The sequence below is a fragment of the Alligator sinensis genome, unplaced genomic scaffold (genome assembly GCF_000455745.1).
Source record: "Alligator sinensis unplaced genomic scaffold, ASM45574v1 scaffold10_1, whole genome shotgun sequence".
In the NCBI taxonomy this organism is placed as follows: Eukaryota; Metazoa; Chordata; order Crocodylia; family Alligatoridae; genus Alligator; species Alligator sinensis.
Genome location: NW_005842169.1, coordinates 1,256,479 through 1,275,314, shown reverse-complemented (window position 1 = coordinate 1,275,314; position 18,836 = coordinate 1,256,479). Strand labels below are relative to the sequence as shown.

Sequence of the window (18,836 nt, the reverse complement as noted above, 5' to 3'; positions counted from 1 at the left end):
CTTTCCCTAAGACATTAGAGCATTATAGTCATGCACCTTTCACTGTAATTAAGGATCTTTCCAGAATTTCTAATCTAAAACCTCATTTTTTTTCTCCTAAAGAATACAAATTCTCCTTTTAAAATTCCATTTACCTGCAGTTTGGTGTCCAATTTGTCAGCTCTGTTGCCATTTATTTTTTTTCCCTAAACACAGTACAAATTGCTTAGTCATTTAAAAATTATATAGCTGCAAAAAGCACGGATTTTTAAAAATGGTTTGGGGTGCTTTTTTTCTTGCCACACTTTGTCATACTCACGCTAAAAACAGCTTCATTTTTCAAAATGAAATTTAACAAGCAGCACTTAAAGGTGAGACAGATGCTTGCTAGACTGAATTCGACTGCTCTTCACTCCTGTTCTTTATCTTCCTATTTTTACTGAGAGGCAGGGGAAGAGAGTTGCACAGGGAATGCATTAGAAATGGCTGGTGCTTCTAGAAAAGGGGACTACTATTTTTTTCCCACCTTTTAAGCCATTGCAGCCTCCCTCTAATAGATTAATGGAAAAGCTGGCATCACTTCCCTTAAAATTTGGCAAGAATAATAGTGATTCCATAATAGAGTTTTCTACGGGAAAAAATTGTCCATCCACTGAGCTACAGCCATCTGAGAATGCAACATTTGGATTTGGATGTTTCAGTTTGCAAAATGTTTCTATATGCTCACACATATCTTAGGGCAGTTTGAAGCCATGCCACTCTTCACGTTAGCAAACTTCAGTGTGATGAGTTGTTTGGAACAACTTGAGTTCATACTTTGCCATCCTGTCCCAAATGGACAAAATGGGATAATCTGACCCATACATAGTCTTTCAGAAAACATAATAATTTAACTCAAACTATGATTGATTTCTTCCTTCCACTATTCATCTGGGATTACACTGCCCCTGGTTATTCTTGCTCCTCCTTTTGAATAAGAATTTTCCAGCTGAATTCAATGAGGGAAGAACCCATATCGTGTCTGCAATACAAATATTTTTTTGTAATTACAGATACAGCTCCATTGTTTCATTATATGAACAACCCCTAGTATTGCTGTAGTCATGTTTACTGTTAGAGATAAAGGTTCATGGTGATCCTTAAGTAGTATAAATTGGTGTCATGTCACTGAAATTGATGGAGTGACATCAGACTACACTGACAAGATATTCAAAATCATGCAGTATATTGGACACACACATGGTCACATACTTTAAATTTTCATCCAGATGCTGATGAAGGACATTTGGACATACATTTAAAAACAAAGGAGAAGAAGAAGAAAAGAAGAAAGGCACTTCTTTTGTCCTTCCCTTTGTCTAGTGTACTCATTGCTTAGAGGATTGTTTTCCTTTTTCTACTTTGTTTTATATCCTTATTAATTCAATAGCAGTACTAATTAACTATCTAAGTGCTTATATACTAAGGTGCAGGTATTTATGTAAAATAGCTATTTGGCATCCAGTTCAATATACAGGGGATGAAATCTTCTTTAGTGCAATGTTTCTCAAAGTTTATCGTCTTTAATCTACAAGCAGGCTAAAATATTTTCCAATAACCTTTCGTGTCTTGACAATGTGTTCCCTTGGAATGACTGTTGTATTTGGATCCCAAGGATCAGCAGCAGATTTAGAAATTGTGAAAGAAGGGTGATGCATCATAGGGATTTGTGGCCTGGGTCTGGTCAGTGTTAGCTGCTGAATGGGGTAATTAGAGCAGGAAATGTAGAATAAAGAGCTACAGTCATCTTTGATTATGGCATGTCAAGGTCAGATGGCTGTCAAATAACAGGACAGTTCTCTTAGGTCATAAGCTCAAGCCGTCTTTTCTATAACCACTGGTGTCTCAAGAAAATATTAACTAGCCAGTAATTTATTTATCATGAAGTAGTGTGACATCTTTAGTTATTTAGGGCCACTGAAATGAAATGTAACACTTCGCTTTCCCCCTTTTACCCAGTCACCTAACTCAAGGGAAACTGAAGTGCCATTATCAAGGGACCAATTAAGAAGATTTTACCACAGAAATGATAATCAGTCTTTGCACATGTTCCTATTAAGCTGCTGTCTGCCAGTTCCCTCCCAGGCAAATGCCATATACCTCACCAATATCACTTTCTCATATGTGATATTCAGAAACCTTTCCTTTTAGCTTAAAGTCACATATTCACCTTAAACATGAGTTAACAATACATCCTGGAGAAGATCACAGTCTGCCATTATCTTGAATATTTGATCTTAATAGGGTCTGACTGCACTTCAAACAAGTTAGAATAAAGTGTGCAAAACTATCAGGGCTGTATTAAAAAATGGTAACTACAATCTTTGATGTTTTGATTCCTTTCTTATTCATACAAAAGCGAGTGTGAGCTAACAGAATTTCCCCTGCTACTCAAAGCAGCAGGTTGCAAATCCTGAAAACTACAAAAGCATTTTGCCAAGAGATTGTAGCTCCAAATTAACCTGCAGTTGATTGAAGACCTACACTTTATTGTCAAAATTGTATTTAAAAGTATGATTTGCTATAACTTATGATGTAATTCACAACATTTGAAGGAGGGGAAAATGATTCATATTCACTTACAAGGATGAAATTCTAGGCTTTCTGGAAAGAAAAATGGCTCTTGTCCAAACAAGCCATTTTTTGAGGGATATTTTTCTCCTGTAATCACCCTCTACTGTATGTGTTTCATGCTTCTAATCGCAGTACCTAAGCAACGATGATATTAACCCTTATGAGTTATATGTAGGCATGGGAGGAGTTGGGACTATGCATTAAAAAAATGTTTACATTATTTATTTTGTAGGTGATCAAATAATATTAGGTGAATATACTGACACAATTTTTCCCACTGGTCATAAGAACGTAGGGAGTGTCGCATGGTCAGACCAATGGTTCATCTACCCCAGTATTCTGTGTCTGACAGTGGCAGAGGTGAATGATAGAGGAAGACCACAGAACTGGATACACCTACAGCAACCCCTGGCCCACGGAGCCAAGGCATCTGGCCTGCAGTGTTCCCCACAGGTTGGGTAATTTGGCAGTGGAGGAGTGGTAGCAATTAATACTGCTACTCTTCCCCCACTTCCAAATTTCCAAGCTGTATACAGCCAGATTGAGCCTGGGCCATGTCCCCTCCCCTATGCAACTAGGTCAGGGCTGAGCCATGCCCCTTCCATCCATGCAGTCAGATCAAGGCCAGGCACACCCTGTTCCCAGCAATGGCTTTATTGGGGCTGGACCATGGCCCCTAACCTGCATGGCTAGATCCAGCTTAGATCATACCCCATCCCAACTCCAGGTGGCCAGACTGTGCCCTGCCACACCCACTGGATCAGGCCCATAGGCTGGATCTTGCCTCCAGAAGGACACCTCCCATCTGGCCCTTGAGGGAAAAAGGTTGAGCACCACTGATCTACAGAGACCTATTCCCTATTAATTACTTTCCGTGGCATCCACAGAGATGCCAGAGGAAACATCTTCAACCATTCTGTTCAAGATGTATCATCCATGCATTTGTCTAGTACGTTTTAAACATGGCTATGCTATCTGCCTCTACCACCTCCTGAATTCCACAAGTTGTGTAAAAAAAAGTAATTTATCTTGTTAGTTCTAGGTTTTGCCTCCTAATAATTTCAGTGAGTGTCCCCTGGTATTCTAGTATTCTGGGACTTGGTGAACAACCATTCCAGTCTACGTGTCTCATAATTTTATAGACCTCTAGGAAGAGCTCTAGCCTTTTTAGTCTCCTGGAATGGCGACTGCTCCATAATCCTGATGATTTTGGTCACAGAAAAAACTGCTCACAAGTAAATGTTTTCCTTCTTCAATCTATTCTTGTCTTAAAGATTGTAGTGAATGTCCTTGAGGCTTGCATGGGTCCTTTTGAAATTCTAGCAGAGTTGTGTAACATTTTTCTGTTAATGCCACAACCTTGTTCCTTCTTCTTCTTGTTATCCAAAGCCAAGAAAGACTTTTAACTCACAGATTTCTTTGGGTGATATACAATAATACTACTACTAATAATAATATTAACTCTTACAATGCACAGATGTAATTGTAAGCCAAACGACTACACACATATTTTTAAATCAATTCCTATAACATTTTAAAGGGTTCTAATTGTTCCTATGAAAACACACTCTAGCTAGAGGATGAGCTGTAGTACTAATGCCAAAAATGAAGGCAAATTATACTGTCTCTTATGGGATCGGTATAGGGATATTTTTAGTAGCAGGAATTTCATTAACAGAACGACAACTAATTTTCACTTCAGTTCAGAAGAAGTCTGAGTCAACAGAAGCCCATCCTCTCTCTCTCATATTGGTCAGGCAGAGATGTAAAAAAAGTTATTGACTTGTCTATGCCAAAAAAGAGACCTAAAACATGACATCTGAGTGCTCAAATGCATTTGTATCTTTTGACCGAGATAGGGCTGTGGCTATAAGGGAAGGGAAGAGATGAAACAGGTGCTCCTGCAGCTAAAACATTGTGCCGCATGTCTCTTCCATACTCTGTGAGGCTCTGCTTAGCTGCTTATTTCAGGTTCCTCCACGTATGCACTCCTGGTACATAGGACTGTTGCATTACTATATATTTTTGCATGCCACACTCCCCTAAATAAGACATACACCTTGTTTTGGAAAGGAAAAATAAAGAAAAAAAAATATATTGTCCAGAGTCTTACCTGATAGCATGGGCTCACTATGGCTAAACACTTCCAGCAGCATGCAGAAGGGATAGAGTCTAATCCTCACCACATTCACCCTTTCCTTATAGCTGCAAAACTAAAAGTCTAACCCTGTCACTGCCGCTGGGCATGAGGGGCTCAACTCAACTGAGCTGAGGGACTCCTAACTTTGGAAGCCTCCCATGCATCTCCTCGAGGCTGGGATATTACAGCTGTCATGATCTCCTCCCCCGCCCCCCCTCCACCTCAGGGGTCTGTGAAACCCCCAAATCTGGGATATCATGGCAACTGCATCTTCTAGTGCCAGGGGCTCCACACAGTGGCTGGGAAGAGAGAACAGCCCTAGCAGCCATTCCAGCATTCATTCAGGCATGAAAATGAGCTTAAAATATAAGCTTCAATTTTGGATAACTAACTTTTTGGAAAAGCTATGCACATTATGTGAGTAAATATGGTAATCATTGCTATAGCTTGTGCAAGAAACTTGATAGCATACATAGGAAGACATGGTTCTTTTTCCAATATAATTGCAGGTATAATACAACTAATGGCTTTAGTAAGCTGTAAGAAAGGGGTTAGTTGAACAAGAATGAGGCTTATAGCAATAAGTTTGGGCTGCTCACTAGATATGTGGATATCTTAATAAGAATAAGAAATTATGTTTATTGCTAGATATTTCATAGATGTTTATAAGGATTAGGTGCACAATTATCATAAAATTCTAGTGCTGTATGGTGCTCTTAAGGCCCTTCAAATACCACAAATCATATTTCTATCTATTGTTATTACTGACTCACTTCTTGTAGACATTGCTGAAATGGGAGATGTGGATCTTATGAATGAATTCAGATGAATGGGTAGTGGTTTAGAAACACACAAATGTAAGGCTATTCTGTGACAATGGGTCAAAGTGGGGGAAGAAATAATGTGAGAAAGGGAGGCAGAAAAGCAGATAAATGAGTTATCAGCCCCACTGCTATCTATACTTCAAAATGAGTGACATAAGAGAAGCCTTAATCAGTCTCAGGCCAGAGGGACCAGAATGGGTAAGTTACTAAAGGCCCTGGAGGAAAGGATAAATAAAGAATTAATAAAGAATCAAATTCTAAAATACTATATTGGGATATAACTAGAACCAGTTGAAACCAATTTGGTCATATTTTCCATCTGTTAACTGCCTACAATTCCATGGTGATTTTCCTAAATGTATTTGTTATTCTTTAGTTCTATTATATGCACATCTTCAGGCTTATGAGTCTTTTTTACAAGCTGTTCACAGAAGATATGACATCAAACACTGAGTATTCACCATGTGAATTGCATGGCTTGTCAACCAAGTCCAGTTAAGTGGCCTCTGTTCCCTGCTTGATTGACCTCACATGAAGACTTTTGGTGCAGTCATTCAAGCATAGATTTGCAAAGGTAAAAAATCCTCTTCACCAAACAAAGTTAAACACGGCATCACATCATTGTTACAAAACAAATGAGAGAAGGTATGAACAAATGTGGCTGTACAGATTACTTAGATTTTCCCTTTGTTTTTGAGAACATTTCCCCCACTATTTGCCCAGCTACAACTAAGGTGAACAGTGTACTTGTCATATCCCCAGCTGAGGGTATCTATACAGAAAAGACAGCCTCCTACTATGTATAATTAACAAATTAGCTTGCTTAATACAAGTAGCAAAAGTTTGTATGGCAGTAGTGAAAATTACAGGTACAAACCCTGCTGAAGAAACATGTTGGGGATCATTACACATACTGGGTTGAGGCTGATTTATTCTTAAAGCTCAACAGAGAAGCTTCCTGCCTCCACATCAAGCAGCTAAAAATGATTCTCCTCTATAAAGGGTCATATAAAGATAAAGAAAGCAGTTCTTCACATTTAATTATTACAGCTTACTGATTATTGTCATTGACTCGTGGTATGAAAACAAAAGTATAAAGTTCCTACACCAACTGAATACCCCCCAAAATGTTCTTTCATAACTACGAATTACTGGGAATCTTTGATTTATGGTTAAATATCTCTTTAACCCACATGGTTTATCTACTATTTAAGAGCAAGGCAGGTAGACAATACAAATCCTAGGGGCTGCCAGGGAAATTTAATTTCAATGAGAAGTCATGTCTTCTTTTTAAATTGTTTGTTCTTGTTAATTAGTTGCTACTGTTATTTTATATGTCCCCATTCTTCCTCCTCCAAGTCTGCCTATCAATGTAACCTACAGAAGATTGCTACGCAACACAATACAATGCACAAAATGTCTTTCAGAAATAATGAACTATAAAAAGACCAGAAAAAGTGTTGCTTTTTATTAAAGCTAATGCTAGCAAACACTTTTCAAAGCCCTTGGTTGACTGGCATACGGAATATAATGGAAAATGAAACATTTACTATTTTTTTTATATATCAATCTATATAATCTAATAGAAAATGTTCTTCATGCTACAGAATTCTAAGAGACAGCCCAAAACTAATACAGAATAGAGATCAGTGCTGATTAAATTCTATGGATAAAATTCTGGTGCCAATTAATACAAAGACAAAACTTCCATTGGCTTTATTAGGGTCAGGAATAATTCTACAGAATCATTTTAATGGAAATTTGTTTAAATTCTATAAGAGCTCTCCTGTTTTCATCCCTGTCAAATGATAAAGCATTTCATAAAATATGCAGATTCTTTCTCTTTCTTTTTCTCTCTCTGTCTCTCTCACCCACACACACACATTCATCCTCATGTTCATCCAAAGGGCTAAATAAGAATATGAGTTCAAAACCTTTCCACCCTCCCCTTTTCACCCCATAAGTCGCAAAACAACTTGTAATGCTATAATACATTTTTGATTTGTACAACAGAAGAATAAACCCTACAATGTGGCACAAGGTGAAAACAAGGGGAAAGGATACTATTACCTTGGCCCCTGAAGTGGTAGAGAATTTTCTATGAAAAATTTGCCCAACTGAACTAGGAAGAAAACCATATCCCATGGAGCAAGAAAATAAAGTAACCCTCGACAGTCCCTTCCAAACTGACAAGAGAGAAAAATTACTTTCTGAATTACTTCTTTGAACACTGAGAACACTGACACCTGAGCAAGACCCCACACCCAGCTACTGAGAGGTACCTCACTGTCAATAGCAAAAACAGTGCCATGTTTAACACCATGGTTTTCATTTCCCTGAAGATCAGGAGTGAACCACAAGCAGGGCCCCGCCAACAATCGGTGGTGGGGTGCAAATGGAAACTTGCAAGATTAAAGGAGCTGCAGCACAGTCCACTTCTGCCATAAATTTGGTAGGGTCCTAATCATAATCCTGTGACTATGCAGGGACTGTCAAGTCATCCTGATTGTTCCTCTGCTTCTCAAATTAGTATATAAACACTTCAGGTATCTACCTGATTGTCCTATCTTCTCCCTGAAAACGTTGCTAAGGCTTCTGCTATTGATTTCCCTTACTAAGTTTTTATCCAGGTCCCTTGGCTCTTTACCTGCCTCTGGGATTTTGTCTCCAACTGTCCTACGAACCTAGTTTAAAGCCTTCCTCCTAGGTTAGCAAGCCTATATGTGAGGACACTCTTCCATCTCTTCATCAGGTGGACCACTTCGCTTCCCAGTAGTCATTTTATGAACAGAACCCTGTGGTCAAAGAAGCCAGAGTTGGTGACACTATCTATGCAACCACATGTTGATTTCCAGGATGAATCTGCTGGGCCTTTACCTTTGACTGAAAGGATTAATGAGAACACCACCTAGACCCCTGTCCCCTTCACTCCTGTGCCCAGAGCAATATGTTTACTTCTGATTTCCTCAAGTTCACCCCTGGCAGTATCATTAGTTCCCACATGGAAGAGCATCTTAAGATAGTAGTCAGAGGGCCAGATGCAGCATGGCAACCATTCCGTGACATCTCTGGTATGGGGTCCTGGCAAGCAGCAGACTCTCTGGGTTAACAGATGGGGCTTCCACATGGATGCTTTCATGCTCCACAGGAGAGAGTCATCAACCCCCACCACCCATCACTGCCTCTTGGCAGCAGTGATCTCTATCCTGCCCCACAGTGGTGCATGACTTGGTGTCTCCTGTTGCTTATGTGGCCTCCTTCTCATCTGATGCCAGGGCTTCAGACCTGTTCTCCAGCTGGACAGCTGCAGTTTCATCAGAGGGGTGCTATCTGTTGCCAGAGGTGACAAACTGAAGCTACACCACCAAGCCTTCCTGCTCACCAGCACCCACAAGCCCTCTCCCCAGGCAACCATGGCTTCTTGTTCAGCTCCCAAGCAGGGATCCTATTCAAACTCTGGCTTGTTTTCTAGCTTGTTCACTGGTCCTGTGTCTCTGGATCTTGAGGCTAAATACAAAATAACTGAATAAAATGTAAATAGTGTAACAAGTTTTGTTAGACGATGATCAAGGGAAATTAACCTAATTCAGAAAAGGCTATCACAACTTTTTAATCTGACATTTCTTGCACACACACACCATGCAATCCCTATAATCTAAACGACAGCGCATTCCTAACCCCACCATCAAAATAGCCTCAAAACCCTCATGTTATTACAAGTCTGCAATCCCTCAGTATAAGCTATTCAGACACTCACATTGAGAGCACTTCCTCTAATTTCAGTCTGCCCCAGACCCTGTACCAGCACGGAAGTCAGAAAGACCCATGCCACCGGACAGTCCCCTCAGATACAAATAATCCATATGCTGATTGAGTCTCCTTTATTTTTCTCTTCGAAACAGCAAACATTAAGCACCCAGAGCTCATAGCACAGGCTTTAATTTCTAACTGCACCATCACTCTTATCCTATTATACTCCTTTTTCCATGAACTTATCAGGCTTTATCTTGAAATGGTCCTTTAACACATTACTTTGTTTGGGAGAGACTGTTGCAGAACTTCATTTATCTGATGCTTAGACCTTTTATCGCCCAGTGTAAATTTATTTTGACCAAGTTATTCCCATTTATAGTACTACTCTTTAAATAGCTTCCTGGTATTTACCACTTGAACACAGGTACAAAAAATGATCTTATCACATCTCATTTTTTTTTCCTGGTCTAAACAAGCCAGGCTTTTTCCCTTCTTCTAAGATTTCAGTAGTAGTTAGGCACTTAGAGATTTCTAAGGATTTTGGTCTCAGCATTTTCTTTCCATATAAATATGCATCTGTCTATGAAAGGCTGATAATAAAACCTTTTGCTATAAAATGGGAGCTAATAGATTAGAGGCAATGGAAGAAGAGTAGGCTCTAAATGTGTTGGTTGATGGCAAAAAAAAAAATGAACTCCCCATGTGAAGCAGATGTAAAAAAGAAAAATGTAAGATGTGTTTTCACTGCATGCAGGGAAATACAGGACATTGTACCTTAATACAAGACAGTAATAAGACTTTATTTAGAATATTATTTACCGCTTTGGTCACTTGTGTTCAAAAATGATTAATTTAACTAGGCACAAAGGTGGGCTAGAAGGTTGTCTAAGAAAGTAAGAATCCTATCTTACATCAAAAAATCAGGGTTTCAAAAGGAGAAAATTAAGTAACTTGCTTACTTTGTCACTATAGACCAGCTTTGTTCCAGGATAGTCACATGCAACCCATTAATTTTAAATCTAATTATGCTCTACTGCTAAGCACAAATGCACAAAATGTTATGCATCCAAGAATATATTTCACAGTGTTTTCCTTTATGGAAACATCTGCAGTACCTATTTTTAAATCAAGGACCCAATATTATGTCTTCACTGAAATGAAGCTATCTTCTGCACAGTGAACCAAAAGAGCCGTCCTCTAATTGTGTACTGCATAAGGACAAAGAAAGAGAGGAGAACTCCATTTACGTCCTCAGGTACAACAAAAGTCCTCATCAAATGTGTCTACTACTACTTCTTATGAAGAAAACAGGTTTGACATTAGATATGACAAATACATGTTTGAAGAAAAAAATTTCTCAGAGCTTTAGTTACTGTATTTGATGGACATCTTACATCCCAGTTAGTCTTTCAGATGTGGTAACTTCTGAAAACAGGTCATAGTTTCATAGTTTCATAGTTTGTAGGGTCGGAAGGGACCTGAGCAGATCATCAAGTCCAACCCCCTGCCATGGCAGGAAAGAGTACTGGGGTCAAACAACCCTGGTAAGGTTTTCATCCAGCCTCCTCTTAAAGACCCCCAGACCCTTACCTGTAGTCAACCCACCACAGAAAAGAACTCTGTACACAGGATTTAAAATTCAATCTCACCACTCTAAAAGATTGTATTGCTCTGAGAACCTCACTTCATGCTGTGAGTTAAGACTCTGATATCCAAGTGAAACACTGTAGGATCTTCATGCCCACAAGTGGTAAGGTTCTAAGTTTGCAGCTCATTTGAAAGATGAAAAGTCCTCCAGCACCATGCTGGGACATTCTTTCTGCATGTACTAAAAAGGAAAATTGCTTCTGAGTGAATTATTGCCATGAGCCTTGCAGTACTTGACCTACTACATGGAATGTTCCCATTCATTCACTGACCTACTTCAACCCTGGTTAGTTTATGAGAACTACAGAGATCAGAACTCTAAATCACATGACTTCAAAATCATAAATAGCATAGGTTTTCCATCAAAATGAACACAGCTGAAAAAAATTAGTAGAGATCAATGTTTTCCAAAAACACACGATCCATACAATACAGAAATCACTATCAGCCTTTAGGAATAGCCTTAGGGTGCCCAGTGCTTTTATAACCCATTAAGCTATCTTAATTTGTACATCCTTATCAGGGTTCCGCCATTTCAATAGTCTTCAGAGGCCTGTTATCTGAACATACAGCATTCCATACCAGTGACTCTGCAATCAACAATAGAATATAATGAAACAACTGTAATAGCACCGTGTCCCCACTTGAGAGGTATGTAATTCAATAAGTTTTGTTAGTTCTAGTTCTTCCTAGTTTAAGCAATACCAGGAATGCTTGCCTGTGTTTTCCATTATGATAAATATGAGGCATTTCAGTGATACACATAGACATAAACTCTGCCATACTTCCTGTGAAACAGCAAGTTCTAAATATGAAGAAACATTAAACTACCTGGGTCAAATGCATTCCTCAGGTCTACCAATTTGAAAACTAAATTATGTTTGGTGTAGCTAACAGACTTTTTTTTAACTCTCCCTGCTCCCATTTGGGGGCACTATATTCTTAGCTCCATGATTCTTTGGTGAGTCCCATAGTAGTTCTTGCTTTTTTCCAAGGTCAACCCAATCTTATCCTTATGTGAAAACCTTCAGTCCCTGCTGAAAAGACAAGAAAGTGTTTGCAGGGCTCATGATTAAAGAAAAGCTTAAAACATGATCCCACAGGTGTCAACAATAAAAAACTCATTTGCTATTTTCAAATGTCCTTACTTAAGCTAATCTTATATTTTTGCAGCAAAGTTGTAAATAATTTACAAAATATAATAATTTTAAATTATTTTCACAATTAAATCAAAACATTTAACCCCCACAAGAACAGAGCTATTTTTTTTTTTTTTTTTTTTTTGTAGAATTAAGGAATCCCCTGTTGCTTTTCCAGCCCAAAGGCAAGAAGGCCAGAAAATTAAACTAACTTGAGTTTGTATATCTAAAACTCAATTGCATTTTAAATAGAAAAGAACGAAGAAATTCTGGAAAGCAAAATACACTTTTAATATAATTTCATTTTTAATAAATTAGTTTGTTATCACTTGTCCAAAAAGGCAGTATTTTCTTTAAAAATGTAGGCTTATATTTCCTCTCTCCATTAGGTTTTTATGGGTATGTCCACACATCGCCATATGGTGAAGTTGCTATGACACTGCTTTTGGAAGTACTAAAGCATAGCGCAGTATGGATAGTTACTGCTGTGTGCACGCAGTGCATGGATAGATTTTTCAGCTGTGTCACCATAACAGTGCGCTATACCTGAGGAGCACACCACTTTGGCAACATAGCTGGCAATCATGTGTTGAAACATGTGATCACTATGTTGCCCTAGCACGTCGTATGGTGATGTAGCGTGTCACTACATCACCATAGGATGATGTGTAAATGCGCCCTATGTTTTCCACAGAGCTAATTTTCCAGCTTTTCAGCCTGGAGGTCAAAGTGGATTACAGATTCTCTATGGACATTACATGTACACGAGCTGGTTCCTCATCAGGTGCAGAATATAGTTTCAGTGAAAGCAGTGAAGTTACATCAACCCTACACTGGTGAAAATTGGGCTCATGAGCCTAATAATGGGGAATATTATAAGGATAAAATATCTAGAGACCAATGTGTCTCCATTTTACATATATAAATAGTACAGAGAAGTCAGTGGGCCTAGGGTAAGTAGGCCAGGGCAGATGGGGCAACCACCACGGGTGCCAAGTGGTGGCATGAGGAGCAGGTGCAAAAAAAGCATCTGCTGCCAGCAACCACACAAATTGTAAATTGTGATTGTGGAAGCAACTGAAAGTTGCCCCTGCTTCTATGCCTCAGGCTCCCAGCTGCATCCTTATGCTGCTGCATGAGGTTTAGGGATGATTTCGGAAATATGGCAGGCAGGCACTGTCCAACACAAGGGGCTGGCTTGGTTACATAAATACAGAGGACAGGGATGACACAGACAAACCTCTTACTTAGCTGCCTAACCAGTGTGAATTGCCCACAGCTAACCAGTGTGACTAATCACCAGTTTGGGTCAGGAAGAAAATTTCCCTAAATCAGGTTGGCAGGATCCTTTTCTTCTTTCTAATCCTGCAGTATGTGGAATGGATTGTCTGCTTGGCCCAACTGAACCCTAACCAATTACCTGCCATTTCAGGTGCCCTTCATTGCCCTGAGGACTGAAAGGCTTTGTTCTAGCTAAAATCAATGTATGAATATCCAGGTGAAAAATCATGGTTTATGATATATATAGGTTAGATAATCAGACTAGATAACCTAGTGGTCCCTTCTGGCCTTAAACTCTAAAGCAGTGTCCAGACGAGCAGGGGTGTGTGGTTTACAGTGCCACAGACTTCTCTGTGGTGCCACAAACCACGTGCATTGCACGTTAAACCATGAACTGCATTGCTGATTTGCATCATGGGGGCAAAATTTGCTAATGGAATTTCCCTGGGAAAAAAACCCTGGAAAAAACTGGCATAAAGCACATGAAAATAGTGTGCACCGTGACAAACGCAGAGATGGGGGAGCAAGCAGCCCATAGCTGCCTACTCCCCTGTCTCCACCACTGCAGAGCCCCCATGCTGAGGCATGTGGAGACAGGAGAGTACTACCCCAGGGCTGCTTGCTCCCCCATTTCGAGGCACACTGTGTGTCAAAGTGGAGGATCTGCAGTGCATGGAGACTGGGGAGGACATAGCCCAGGGCTGGGGTACAGGGTGCTCTAGCCAGCTTCCCACCCCTGGCCCCCACAGCACATGGAGCCCAGCTAGGATCCATGAGGAGCTGGGCAACAAAGGGCCTGTAACAAAGGGCACATGCAGGGACGAGCGTTGTGCACAAAGTAGTGGCACAAATTTGTGCTGTTACTATATGTGCCACTGCAAGTGCATGCCCTTGCTTGTCTAGACACAGCCCAAGAGTCCATGCTGCATTTCTTTCAACTCTAGCAACACTACCTACCTGCCTGCCATGTCTGCCTGAAAAGGTTTTTGAGCCATACAATGCTGCCAAAAAGGCTTCCTGGAAGTATGTGTATGGGGGAATACAAGAAAAAAAAAACCTGTTGGTGTGTTTGGGCACACGTATGAAAATGTGTGAGAGAGAAAGACCAACAAAGTCCTCTCTTACGTCAGGTCTTTGAGCAGCTACCCAACTTTGCTGATACCGCGTACTGGCCTGGTTTCTTGATTCATACATTCCTAGATTGTTAGGGCTGGAAGAGACCTTGCTCTAGGCAGGATTAAAATTTTAAAAACTATGATTGAGACATTACATTTCTTCAAGCTAAAGTTTGTTACAAAATATTTTAGTTTTATTGTTGGTTCTATACACTAAAGTAATTGTGTGATTATCCGAGACATTAATTGCATAAGAGACTTTTAATGGAAAAGTGTGTGTGTGCCTGTGCATGCACATGTGTGCATTATAGCATCTATGCCTTCAGAGCCCTTAAATGTAAGAGGAAAAGTGCTTTCCAAAGCAACAGGAACAAGCAGATTAAACAGCAATTATTTCTTAAGATGAGGACCAGGACTCCAGGGGAGGCCATTAACATGAATCAACAATAACTTCACCCCTTATGATAGCATTCTAAGATGATTTTTTTCCCCTATCTCACTGGATATAGGTTGTAATTATTTGGCTGTGTCCTTCAGACAGACCCTATGCTGCTGTAGTCCTGTTTATGTTTTACTGAAACCAGAGATTGGTGTGGTACCCCTGCCTGATACATTCAACAGCACTGCAACTCTGTTCCACCTGATATGGAGGTACTTGACTTAATACACAGCTCTTTGAGGAAAAGAATCCTACAGCTCTGGTGAGCATAATATGAATTACATCTCATCTACTTACTGAGTGGGTATACTGTAGCCTTACCTCCTAACAAGGGCTGTTCTTAATCAAGAATACAGTTCTTTAGTTGCCATGCTAAATAGCTTATATTCATACAATGTTTCATCTAAGAATCTCTTAGATTAGTTATAAAACTACCGCACCTAAAAATTAAATTACTCGTCCAAAATCACACAGCAAGTCAGTAATAGAACTGAGACTTGAACATTGTTCTTTTGACTCACCACCCAACCCCTAGTCCAGGGGTGGCCAACCTGTGGCACATGGGCCACAAGTGGCACGGGCAGCCTGTGTATGTGGCATACAGCAGATAAGGGAGGGAACAGGCAACATAGTGGTAGATATGACAGGGATTACAGGACAGAGCAGTAAGAGCAGCAGATTGGGGAGACAGAAGGGATTGGAGTGGTACTTAGTGAAGGTGTAGGGTTAATTTGTAGCATGCCTGCCAAAAAGGTTAGCCCACGCTGCCATAATGTAATGATAGAGCCTACCACTTAATATAGTTTTCTTGTAATTCATCTTCGCTCCAGCTGTTCCAAATCACAATCCAATCCTAAACTTCTCTCTGGTCCTTTGCACTGATCCAGGCTCTCACATATCGGGTAAACAGGTTCACTTGACTTTACTACCTGTTCAATCACAAATGACATACTCAGAATTTTATGTTTTTTCTTCCTAAAACAGACATTATACTGTGTTATAACCATCATCAGATCTACCTTAAGCAGTTGAAAAATAAAGTGATAATTAACTTTGAATGCTTTTCTCCTTGCATTTATCAATCATAGTATTACCATAAAAGCCTCATAAAAAGTGCTAGCCTCCCTTTCCTACTGAAGGAAAAAAAACCAAAAACTTACAATCTTCCACTGTAATAAGGTTTAACTTTGTAAGACCTCCAAGCAGAAAACAAATTTCAGAGCCACCTGGTCAATATTGGGGAAGGTCAGTGACCTAAGACTGTCAGAGGCAGACAGAATACCTAGCACAGCTCATGTGTGATATGTAAAGACCTTCAGGCAATTTGTTGTGCCTTATGGGGTGGAAAGCACTGCAGCCTCAGTGACAAGCCAGAGCAGTGATAAACCCATGTTATAAAGCTAATCGAGAACTTTGCTCATCATTTTTGCTTAATGGTAGTGTAAGGCAGACAAAACAAGGGAAAACTGTTCTTGAAATAGCTGTCATTTTAGTACGTGCCATAAAATGTTTTATTGGGCGGGGGTGGAGTGGGCAAACTGAAGAGATGCATTAACATTGCTTATGGTGACTAGCAGGGGGAACCTGTTTTTCATCAGGTTTTATATTGACTGCCTGAGGAGATTATTGAGTCAAGTAGTATGTATGGATTTGATTAAAAATAAAAAACCTGGTTAATGTCATAACCATTATCATTATCCATACTTACACCTGTTGTAGAAGAGTTTTCATTGTAACAGATATAAAGGAGATCCTTTATTGAGGTTGGATGGCATGCATAGACCCTGGGGTTCTCTCTGTGTGTTTAGTTTCCAGATTGATTAAAAACAGCCTGAGCTGTCTGTCATTATCACACAAGGTTTCCTTAAGTTCTAGTTTGGATTCAACAGTCTCCAAAGGGACTCACTGTGCTAAAAATAGGGGTAATCACACTTTAATTTCAGGTCATAAGCTGATTGCTAAAGGATCAGAGACCAAATCCCTTTTCCTCTCACATAAAGTACAACATATTTCTGTGGCTATACTATGTGGCATTTTCAGTTTCATTTGAAGCATCAAGTATTGGGCACTCCTGGAGGCAAGACACTGGACTTAATGGTTGTGTGAGCTGATCCAGTAAGGCAAAAACCTATGCTCCTCTCCAGCATGCTGCTAGATCTCTATTTAACTGCAGCTGCCACCGTAGTGATCATATTGTGTGTAATGGTGTGTCTGCCTTAGGGAATTTATGGGCATGCAGTACAGGCAATGGGGAAGGGGGATGTGCGTGGGGTAGACAAATCAGCCAGGATGTATAGACATTTTGAATCACTGGCAATCCCCCCAGGGCTGTGCTGCAGAGAAAAAAAAATGAGGGAGTGAAGGAGCTGACAGCTGACACACTGGATGATCAGTTTCTTTCTGAAACGAGGAAAGTAAAACAACACTCAACAGTGATGAAAAGAAGTAAAAAAGCAGTCCTGAACTATCACTTCTTTCAGTGTTCCAGAGATTGGCTTAGTGCCCAATGCAAAATTACATCTGAACTCTCACACAGTCTGAGCAGCTCCAGGAAAAAGGCTGGGCCGAGCAAGCACTTGAAGAGCTGAGCTGACCATTTCCATTTGATCCTAAAAGCAGTTCAAGTTCTCAACATAAGGATTCAAGGATGCAATGCAAAACTAAACCTTATAAATAAAAATATTACTTTATATTGTTTCAGGTAAATTTAGTGGAGGTTAAAGGTGTTGAAATGACCATGAAGGAGGCTGCTTATTAACCAAGGAAATGGGCAACTATTAGTAATGTTTCTCCAGTGATGCTCTCCCACCTATGTGCCTTGTCATAAACCTGGAGGGACCAGTGGACACCTTTCAATATTTTGCAATGAAGCCTTTAACACTCACTGCTATAGGATGTCATTGGGACTAAACTCTTAACAGGAGTCTAGAAGAATAATGGATGAGTGTACAGATAATATCAACATCCACAGATACTGTAAGGATCTTAAAAAATTACAACTCAACATTTTGAATAAAGGCTACAAACTCCCAAGCTTCAAAGAAACAGGTGATCTTTTCTTGATGGGACCCTGGAGGCAACTTCCTCTGGGCATACTTTATTCCATCCCTGCAAACTATAGGATTTCTTACACTTTCCTTCAAATAAACTAATATTGGCCACTCACAGACAGGAGAATGGATTAGGTAGACCCCTATGCTAGTATGGTAATTCTATATCCTTTGCATTCCTCTTCCTACTGAGGTGCATATAAAAGAGGGATACAAATTAATTCCAACTTCCAAGGAAGACAGCTATGTTTTCCATAATAGAGCATTACTTCTATGTGATCTAAAATAACATGAGTCCTCAAATGCATTTCACTGAAAAAAAAATAATTGTTTCAAATTCAGCTCCTCCTCACCTGCTTGTCAAAACTCATATTTTTATTGCAACAATAGCTGAAATTGCCTGCCTATTTGAGCAGAGCCGTCAGCTGTTCTTTAATCTGCTTTATAGACACTATACATGTATTGAGTGCTTTAAAATAATCAATAACCTGGACTCAGTGCTTGTTAAAAAAAAAAAAGAGCAGGCAGTAGTTTCCATTTCTTCTTTGTTTCCAGTTTCATTTTCTTCTCTTATTTTGAGCTTCAAGGACTCTCACAGAAGTGTTGGGGCCATGTTGCTGGATGAAGGAATTTCATTAGGCTAAGATGACATTTTAAGGCTTGTTTTAATCATTCTAGAGCAATTGCTTTCTGCTTGGAATAATTCTTTTAAATAGTAGTTGTTGCAGAGCACAATCAAGGCATCTCTTAGCAGGATATAAGAAATGATCATAGACTTCTCTGATAGTTATTCGTACTCTGCAATAGGGTAGAGGTTGGGAGAGAATAGGGCTCCAGAGTGAAGTGGTCTGAAGTT

At 39.7% G+C, this 18,836-nt stretch overlaps 1 protein-coding gene across 7 annotated transcripts in view; it reads right to left on the bottom strand.

Moving 5' to 3' along the window:
• Positions 1-18,836, bottom strand: part of LRRC4C (leucine rich repeat containing 4C) — a 262,284-nt gene that overhangs the window by 21,993 nt on the left and 221,455 nt on the right. For 3 of the 7 annotated variants that reach the window (XM_025206696.1, XM_025206700.1, XM_025206698.1), the window contains one exon: positions 15,722-15,859. The exons of the other annotated variants lie outside the window; for them this stretch is intronic. The gene's annotated coding sequence lies outside the window, so the exon portion shown is untranslated. The remainder of the gene's footprint in view (positions 1-15,721; positions 15,860-18,836) is intronic. 7 annotated transcript variants of the gene reach the window in all.